The sequence below is a fragment of the Mus musculus genome, chromosome 17 (assembly GCF_000001635.26).
Source record: "Mus musculus strain C57BL/6J chromosome 17, GRCm38.p6 C57BL/6J".
In the NCBI taxonomy this organism is placed as follows: domain Eukaryota; kingdom Metazoa; phylum Chordata; class Mammalia; order Rodentia; family Muridae; genus Mus; species Mus musculus.
In genome coordinates, this window is record NC_000083.6 from 73,984,787 (window position 1) to 73,995,274 (window position 10,488).

The following is a 10,488-nucleotide window of genomic DNA, read 5'->3' on the forward strand; positions in this document are numbered from 1 at the left end:
CGTTAATACCCTCGCTCCATGTACAGGACATAAAACTCACATCACATTCTCCAGCTCTAGGCAGACTCCTCCTCCTCCTCCTCCTCCTCCTCCTCCTCCTCCTCCTCCTCCTCCTCCTCCTCCTCCTCCACTAAGCCAATTTACAACTTCTGGTTGCAGGGGAACTAGTTCTCCAAAGCCCACACCAGTCCCCCCCTCATTGCTCTGACCTTTCAGATTTAAATAAAAGCAGACCACACTGGATTCCCTCCCTCACCTTAAAAGCATCCGGTACCCTCCCTGCTCCTTCAGTTGTAGTTGGTGGAGGATGGAAAACTTCCCTTTCCTGGTCATTGTTGAATCCAAACCTGTCCCTTTCAAAGAATCCTGGTGCTTGGAGCATTGTGGCTTCTGAGCCTGTTTTCTTCTCCTCTTTGATTTCGTTTGCATTGGTTCATACCTGGAGCTCAGCCTCTTCCGCTTAAGCTCTCAAAGCAGGACATTGCTCACTCACTCAGACAGGTATGAAGAGCAGGTTTAACAAAGACCCTAGAATGCTAACAGGGAGGACACGGCCCTTGCAAACTCACCAGAACTGAATACAGAGGTTTTTGCCTGCCTCCCCTTCTCTGTTCTATAGGGTTTCCTAAGTCCTTTTCATGGCATATCTTTGGTTATGGAAGGAAGAAAGAGAGATAGAGAGGTCTGACCCCTTGGTCCCCTGAAAGTACACCACCCAAAGTTGTATTTCCACTGCGCCTTCTTCAGTTGACATTAGCCAACCTAAGAAGTTCTCCAATGACCATTTTAATGTCCAAAAAAAAGATAGTACATTAAGATGCGTCCCCAACACCCCTTCTCTAAGAGACAGAAAAGTCATCTCAGTCATCAAATTAAAGCCCACTGTTCCTGATCAGATCTAACCTTCACTCCAGTGCTACACACCTTTCTAAAGACTGAGGAGTCAGCCACAACGCATGGCAAAGTCCTATGCAAGATGTGAACCCTACAAGATGAGCTTCTCATTGGCAGAACACCTACAAAGGTGAGATCTGGGGCTATGCGATACTTTCTCCCTTAGCCTCCTGCTCGTCCATGTTTGGATCAGAAAGGAAGTTGCTCCACTTGGAATCATAGGACTTGGAAAGTCAGAGACACTACTTTGGAGAGCCTATCCAAGCACTACTCAGGAAAGGTGAGAAGCCGGGGGGACTTTGTTAGTCTGGCCCTGGCACTAGTCCCTCCATGATGTGCCTCTTCCTTTGTTTCCCAAGGCCCACTCACTTAATACCCTTGAGACATGAGTTCTCCTGTAAGGGGAGAACACTTAGGGAAGTGCTGGTCAAGCTGGCACCCGCATTTGGTCACCTTGGCAGTGCATTCCACACTATAAATTATTAACCTAGCATTTTGGTTTCGTAAATTCTCTCCTTGAAAGGCTTGTTAGTGTGAATCAGCATTCCAGCCACATCAACCCTTAACGCAGGTCCTATTGAAGGACTGGCACACTCTCCAAGGTAAATGTCACATGGTGTTTAGTCTCTTTTGTCCTGAGCCAGCTTGTCTTTCCCAGATAACTCCCCTCCTCCAGTTTTCCAGGTCCTACTGTTCAGTCCAAGAAAATAGAAAATATTGTTGTTGGTTTTTGTTTTGTTTTGTTTTGTTTTTGAGGCAGGGTTTCTCTGTGTAGCCCTGGCTGTCCTGGAACTCACTTTGTAGACCAGGCTATCCCTGAACTCAGAAATCCTCCTGCCTCTGCCTCCCAAGTGCTGGGATTAAAGGCGTGCACCACCACTGCCCGGCTGAAAATATCTTTAAAAACTCAAGCAGGAAGGGATTTAATTCAGAGAATTCGGTCTTTTGAAGTTCACCAAAAGGACTTGAGGATCATGTTCCAAACTGGACATCCTGAAAAATCCCTAGAGAAATAAAAATGGGTCCTTTGTGAGAACCACTCCTCTGAACCATAACTGTAGCCACAGAAGCAGAAACCCAGCCCCTGTCAGCTGCTTCCCAGGCCCAGAAAACCAGATGCCAGACAACCCAATGTGTAATTAAGATTCAAAGTTAGATCAAGAACCTTCAAACAACATCTATCCTTCTCTACTCCTGGGAAGATGGGGCCTGAGCCCTGAAGCCATCTGTAGGATTTTCATGGATTCCTACAACCGTTTTTTCAGGGACAGAGGATAAAGGAATGACATCCAATTCACTTCTAACTGTGTGTGTGTGTGTGTGTGTGTGTGTGTGTGTGTGTGTGTGTGTGTCTGTCTGTCTGTCTGTCTGTGTGTCTGTGTGTGTGTGTCTCTGTGTGTGTGGGGGGGTGTTCATGTGTGGGTGGGTGCACATGTGTGCAAGTGTGTGCATATGCTGTTGGGAGTGAGAAGAAAACCTCAAGAATACTATCCACCTCTTTTGAAACAGTCTCACTGGCCTGGAGCACACCAGGAATCCTCCTGTTTCTACTTCTCCAGCACTGGGCTCACAAGCATGTATCACCACACCCAGCACTTTTGCACAGGTTCCTCACATAGAATTTAAGTCTTGACTCTAGGTTGGGTTTTTTATGTTACAATCAAGGTGTCATCTGGGGCTGACATTATCTGAAGGCATGGCTGGAGATGATACTGCCACTGCTGAGATATGTCAGTCATAGGGCTTGTCATATGGCTCATTGCAGACTTCAACTCCTTACCATGCAGATTTGTCCAAAAGAAAGCCTGTGTATATTCATGACAAGCAGCTTGACCCAGAGCAGAAGACCCCACACTGCAACTCAGCATAGTTTTTCTACTACATTGAGCCACTATGAGTAACCACTTTCAAGTAACCACTTTCAAGGGATAAGAAATTAAGATGGAAACTATAATATAAATATGAAGAGAGATGGACGATTTGGAGTACATTTGATAATGTTGTGATCGTGTGTGTGTGTGTGTGTGTGTGTGTGTAGAAATGAGAGAAATTAAAACATCTACAAACGTTTGACCCATGTCACAAAATGAATAACAACATAATTTAATAAGAAGTGAAGAAGTTCAGAGGGTAAAAAAATCAAGTTCTACCTTGGCCAGTTATGGTTATGATTAAAGACTCAAGCTCATTTATTGAGCAAACAAATACGCTTACATATTTGAAGAAAAGACATGATGAAACTTGAGATACAAATATAGGAATTACCAAAAATAGCTTATTAAATCATGCCATTATCTGAGATCTCTTGGGAAGTACCAAGAAAATAGGTCTTGACACTAAATTCTAGGAAACTCCAAATTTCATGATTATGTAAGTTGGTTAAGAACCATAAGAACTAAGAAAGTATGACCAAAAAGGTGACAAGGGAAAGAAGAATGTGGATTCTGAGAGCCAAAGCAATTCGTGGTTTTTGAGAAGTAAGTGTTATTGAACATTGATTCAGATAAGAAAATAAGATTGAGTATTGATGGTAACAAGCAACTTGGGGAGGAATTGCTTTATTTGCTTACACTTCCACATTGTAGTCCCTCGTTGAAGGGCATCAGGGCAGGAACTCAAGTGGAGCAGGATGCTGGAGGCAGGACCAGATAGAGAGGCCATAGAGGGATGCTGCTTATGTGGCTTGCTCAGCTGTTTTCTTATAGAACCCTGGACCACCAGCTCAGGGGTGGTACCACCCATAATGGGCTGGGCCCTGCCATATCAATCACTAATTATGAAGATGTTCGAATGGCTTATCTACAGCCCTGTTTTACGGAAACATTTTCTCCATAGAGGTTCCCTCCACTCGGATGACTACAGCTTATGTCAGGTTGACATAAAATTATCCAGTACAACGGATGTCACTGGTGCCCTCCCCAAACCTGGTTGGTATGGAGGTGTGAGATATAGGTAACTGAGGAGAAAATGGGAAATAGAATATGGAGAAATAAAACAGACACAGGCCTTTTGAAGAGTGTGGCGATCACGTGGCCAGAAATGTGGAACAGTAATTCAAACTGACTAGGGACATGGGTCTGTTTCTGAAAGAAGGGATCCTAGGCAGAAGCAGGAATATTCACACTGTGACAGGAGAGAGACTATTGCAAGTGGTTGATTTTGTGGTGGGAGTATGAAGCCAATGTTTCTGTTTTGTCCCTGAGACACCCAAGTTGTCTGAGTTTGCAAGGCCCAAGGAGATTCATGCTCTTTCAAAAACCAAAAATCAATAATGTCAACAACAACAACAAAATGGAGCAGTTTACCGTGTGCCCTATGCCATTATCACTTGATTGCATGCTTTTCTTGGGGACTGTTAGCTCCATAAAAATAAAATAGTGCTTGGTTTGTTCAACACTGGTTCTCCAGTGCCTGGAGAATTAATTGTGGAAAGGCAATAAAGTGGGTTTAATTAACCACTTACTCCAGCCAACAGATGTAAGAGACAAATACCAGCCTTTTACTTACGTGACTAAGAATTATTAGTCTTCACGGCAACTCTATAAATCTAGTACTTCTTGTATCCCCCATTTTGGGTAAACTGAGGACAGAGAGATGAAGCAATGTATCACCTTTGTGTCACTATAACAAAATACCTGACACAGGTTGAGGGGGGAGGGTGGGGGAGAAAGAGACAGAGAGATTATGATTTTGGAGTTTGAATATGCAAGGTTCTATTGGGTGACTTGATTGGTTGGCCTCTGATGTGGGCAGTAGATGGCAGAGCATCCTGGTGAAAGGGTGTTTTAGAATGTGAAATAAGGAGTTACCTCTCAGGTGGGATTCAGAGAAGCTCTGATATCTCACAAACCTCTTGAAGAGTGGACCCCCAATTGACCTAAGAGCCTCTTATTTGGCTCCACCTCTTAAAGGTTCCATGCCACTTTCCCTAGGAACCAAGCTTTGAATCAAAATGGACCCTTGAGAGGCACTCAAACCACATTCAAAGTATAGCAAGTAATTTGCCCATGGCTCCAGAATTAGTAAGTAAAAGCAATGAGATTCTAATCCAGGTAGTCCTGCTCCAGGGTCTGCCACTTAAATCCTATCCTGATGGGTTCACTGCAACATGCCTGTCCCCTACCATATAAGGTGTGTTAGGGCACTGATTAAACACCTAGAGAGCACTAGCCCTCCGCAGAATAGGAACAATGGGCAGGGCTCCCTCCCTTGTTCTCATTCACTCTCCAGGAGGGAGAACCTGCTCTAGAAACCACTGCTGTCTTTGTCTTCCCTGGTTTTGCACATGAGAGCATTTCTAAAAGCAACTAAGTCATGTGTAGGCAAATCCCCAACTGGTTCTGCTAGGAACAATGTCTGAAGTTCACATTAGGCTCAGAGAGGAGCAGACACAGGAACTGAGTCATTGGCTTCAGTTAGAAAGAAGACAGGATCTGGAAAAGTCCCTGAAGGGTCAGCAGTTGCACTGAGTCTGGGAAGGTACATAGACATTTGTGGGTAGACAAGGAGAGAAAGGGCTGCTGGACAGGGGTAGGAGAAGCCCCAGAGACACAAAGGCCTGGTGAGAGAAGGCACAGCTTCTAGTGCTGGGACTTTTCAATGTAGCTAAACTGAATCCTATACTGTTTTGTTTTGTTTTGTTTTGTTTTGTTTTGTTTTGTTTTGTTTTGTTTTGTTTTGGACAGTGTGTCTAAATTTGTCCTGTGCTGACCTTGAGTTTGTCGTGTAGTCAAGGATAGCCTTTAACTTTTGATTCTCTTGCCTTCACCTCCTAAGTATTAGAACTATTGGCATTTGTCACCTATATGCATGGTGACATGCATGGGGGCATGCATGCCCAGTTTGTACAGTACTAGAGCCCAAATCTATGGCTTTCTACATGCAAGCAAACACACCACCAACTGAGCTATGTACAGCCAAGGCATTTGACCTTGAGGTGTTCCCTGAGGTGAGACTATGCTCTTATCCTTTTTCATGGTCCAATCAGGATAGCAATGGGGCTGAAGGCCAAAGGTCTCCCTCTGCCTCCTATTCAGTGCTTACGGCAAGAACCTCCTTGGAGAAGGTTGAGCTGAGCTATCAAGACATCAGTGCAGTCAGAGAAAAAGGCTCAGCAGCCACTGGCATGCTCAGAATTGCCCATGACCCAGAACCCCATCAAATTCACAGCCACTGACTGAGCTCCACCATATGCTTTGATTTCCATTGAGCTCCCATGGCACAAGATCCCTCCACTCATTCTTCTAAGACTTGCTTGCCTTTCCCCAAACACTGTGTGCAGTGATTTTGCAATGTGGGAGAGATAGGAATGATCCTAGCTATTCTGGAGTCTATGTTATTAAAGGTATGGATTAAATAACTTGCCTTACAAGAACTTTAACCATATTGAGAAAAAACAAAAAACAAAACAATAGAAGCACAAAGCACCTCCCTGGGCCCTGGATTGGATTCCAGCCAGAGTGATGTTTAAACTGAGACTTGTTTTAGCAAAGAGGAATGGGAAAGAATTCTGGAGAGGATCATGTCAGAAGACTCAGAGGTAGAAGGAAAACTTCACATATGAGGAACTGTGAAGAGACCAGCATAAATGGAATATAGTAAAGAAAGCCACAGATGGGAAAATGTAGGGGGAGGTGCTGATACTAAAGTCTGGTTCCCTAATTGAGTCTTGATTTGGTCAATAAAGAAGATGGGAGCCAATTGCTGGGCGGAAGGAACAGGTGGGACTTCCGGATCCCAGGAGGAAAAGGAGACACAAGAAAAGAGAAAAGTTTTTTCGGCCAGGCTTTGGAACAAGGAGCATGGAACTGTTATGTAAGATCTTGGGGAAGCTAAAACCAGTGGCCTCCCCCAAGGAGGTCAGTGGAGGTGAGTTGATGTAGGCTAGCTGATAAGTTTAAGGAAGAAGATTCTGTGCTGAGCAATTGTGTTAGTAGGCAAATTCTGAAGTAAACAACCTGCCTGCGTGTTTTTCATCTATAGAGCAAAGGTGAGCAGAGAGAGAAAGAAGCCTGGTTGTTGATGGCAAAGCTAAGCCAGAAGGAACAAAAGAGAAGCCAGGAGTGGGGCTAAAGGCAGCCAATCCTGGAGCTAAGCCTAGAGGGGCTAGAGCCCAGGCTGTGCTCTTGGGCAAAAGCAGGAGCGTCTTTTTAAAAATTACACACAACAGGAAAATGAGACTCTGGGAGGAATGGGGACTTTTTATCCTACAGCATTTAGTTGAATGTGGAAAGGGTTGCTGTATTTCCTGGGCAGAGGTTGGTTCCCACAGAATAATAATGAAATACACTCTCTCTTTAAGAAACTAAGAGGCACACACACACACAAAGATGTGTCCAACATCCCCTCATCACAGGGCTTTATGCATGATAGTCATCAAGTCATGCTCTACCAACTGAGCTACATTCGCAGCCTAGAATATCAAACGTTAACAAGGAAGAATTCTGTGGTAGGAGAAGGATGCAGATGTTACTGAGAACTTCAACATGGCCTCATTGATGTAGTGTAGCCACACCCTTATTTTCTCACTCCATTACAATAATGGAGTCTAAGCAGCAAACTCTGACAGACTTCCCCCTTCATTGATAACACCCCACTAAGGCATCCAATTATGGTCTGTTATCAGAATGAGCATCTGAACAGCTAAGCGTGTATTAGAGTCCCACTGAGTCAGTTCCCAGCTTTCTCCTTCTCTGTCCTGACCTCCATATCTACAGCCTTTGTTTTTGTCTGAGAGAAAACTGGGAATTAAATGGGACTGGGACAGTGTGGGTTTCTACTGTGCCATTAACAAAAACACTAATAAATTGGATCTTTAAATTTAATTGCTAAACCAAGATTTTCTATGTTCTGGGCTTTGGCAAATCTCTGGTGAGAATGGCAAGTGTGGCTAGTTATGGAAACACAAGACCCCAGACTTGGAATGTAAACACCAGACTCTCACTCAATTGTGGAACCAGGAAACAATATGGTGGCTGGGTCCTCATGCTGGCCATTAACCATCCCATTCTTCACACATCAACACTTCTTTCCTATAGAAACAGAAACCAAGAATTTCCTTTAAGTCACCAGAGAACAGAGCCCCTAGTGGGACACAGAACCTCAGAGGGATGATGGGATTGGACTTTGCCATCAGAGATTAGTTATGTTACAAATTGCCTATTAGGAATGAGTGCTGATAACACACTCACAAACAAACTCAGAAACAGCCACAAGGTACTGATGAGTCCGGAGGGCTCCGCAATAGATAGTTTCAGTCTAGTGATCGATCACATGGATGACCCTGATTAAACTAAATGGATCACAGACTTAGCCAAAATCATGAATCTGGGAAAGGAAATGGTAAGAAATTGGAGTAACAGTGTTTGGTAAGAATAGGAGAGAAATAAGAGAGGGTAGGGGAGAAAATAGGCAAGGTATAATGCATTATATACAATGTATGAAATTGTCAAATAGAACACATATTTGCTTAGCAACATTTTTAAATTAATTTATTTATTTACTTTACATCTCAATATCTACCCTTTCTTCTCCCAGTACCCCCACACAAATACTCCCCCATTCCCCTTCCCCTTCTCCTCTGAGATGGGGGAGGCCCCTGGGTCCTGGGTCCATATCCCCCACTCACCCCAGCACATCAAGTCACTGCAGGACTAGGACATCCTCTCCCACTGAGGTGAGACAAAGAGGCCCAGTGGGGGAACAGATATGCAGGCAGTCAACAGATTCAGGAACAGCCCCCACTTCAGTAGTTGGGGGACCTGCATGAAGACCAAGCTACACTTCTGCTACATATGTTCAGGGGTCTAGGTCCAGCCCATATTCACTCTTTGGTGGTGGTTTAGTCTCTGGAAATCCCAAGACATTCTGTACAGTCCCTATCCTCTTTGGGTCCCTCAGTCCTTCCCTCAACTCTTCCACAAGACTCCCTGAGCTCCATCTAACGTTTTTGCCCAGAAATATTAGAGATATATAAAGTCAAGTTTTATCCAAGGGAGTGTTATGTTCAGTGTCCATAAAGGCACTAAAGCCTTTTATTCCAAGAGAGTCAGAAGACTAAGAGTTATAAGTGAGTGAATGAAAGAAGGTCTTTCTTGGTTGATGTTGTACCTTGGTAGAACTAACCTGGACAAATGAGGCTGTAAGGCAATGCTATGTTATGCCACACATAAGTGTGTTGCTCAGACTCATTGACGCAGAAGCCCTGAACGATGCCAGATGTAAACACTGAGAGTAAGACGAGACTGCAATTAGTCCAATTAGTGAAAGCTGCTCAGCCACTTGGGCCTTGTAATTTAGAAGATCCAGTAATGTCTGTGTGTGTTTTGTCAGATAATAACACTGATAGTGTGCCTGAGAAACAGTCCTGATCTACACATCGCTCCCGAGCAGAGCCATGTTCTCCTCTTCAAATAACTATTCTTCCTTGAGACAACCCCTGATGTACTACTGAGCCCTAGATGAGGCTGAGCATAGCCATGGGAATTGGAAATACCATCCATTCACAGCCTCTGTTAGATCCAAAACACACTGACAGCCTTGGGTCATACACAGCCGCATACCACAATAAAATAGAAATTGTCCCCAAACAGCCGGTTGGGTGGCAGGTGATACCAGTCTCCCTGAGCACTCTTCCTATTTTACTGCGGCTGTATTTGGAGTCACAAATGATAAAGTATTTCTTTAAATGCACTGTTCAAGATCCAGATGCCTCCTGGCTAGGCCAGAAGGCAAAGCAAGTGAAGACTCACCGTCCTTTCATCCTTCAAGTCTTTGATGGTGATGCTACCGTTCATTCCGATGTGTGGCATTGCTGTGATTCATTATTGATAGAAAAAAATCCCATGGGGCTTTCTGCTTAGATCTCCTGTCCTAATAGTCCTCAGGATCCAGACCAGGAAACAAAGATAAGACCAATCTCAGTTACTAGTTGATCTGTTCCAGGCATGAGTTCAGAAACACTGAAACCAACCCTGAAACAAATATAAAGACTTTCTGTGATATGGATCTAGACAAAAACTTCATTTATCCTCCAACTTTTATCAACCCCCAACTCTGGTAGAGCAAAGATGCACTTTGAGGTACCCAGGAATTAGCACGAATTTCATTGTCTTGATCCAGTTCCCAAGGTTACTGTCATTTCTCCTCAACTTGCTGTTGTGTGGATATGTGGTTGCACATCCCCTGGGGGAATCTTAGAGGGATATTTACTTTGTAGGTTTGTGTTAATGTACTGGGAAGTGGCTCAGTTGGTGATGTGCTTGCTACATAATCATAAAGACCTGAGTTCAAGCCCCAGCATTCATGTAAAAAGCCAAGTATGGTAGAATGTGCATATGATCCTAGCCTTGAGGAAGCAGAGAGTGAAAGCTCCCCAGGACTCACTGACCAGACAGGCCTGCCTAAATGGCAAGGCCCATGGAGAAGCCCTCCAAAAGCACAAAGTGGAGTGCTCCTGAGAAACAACATCCAAAATTGACCTCTCCCCCCACCCCCCTCTGTCTCTCTGTCTCTGTCTCTCTGTCTCTCTCTCTCTCTGTCTCTCTCTCTCTCTGTCTCTCTCTCTCTCTCTCTCACACACACACACACACACAC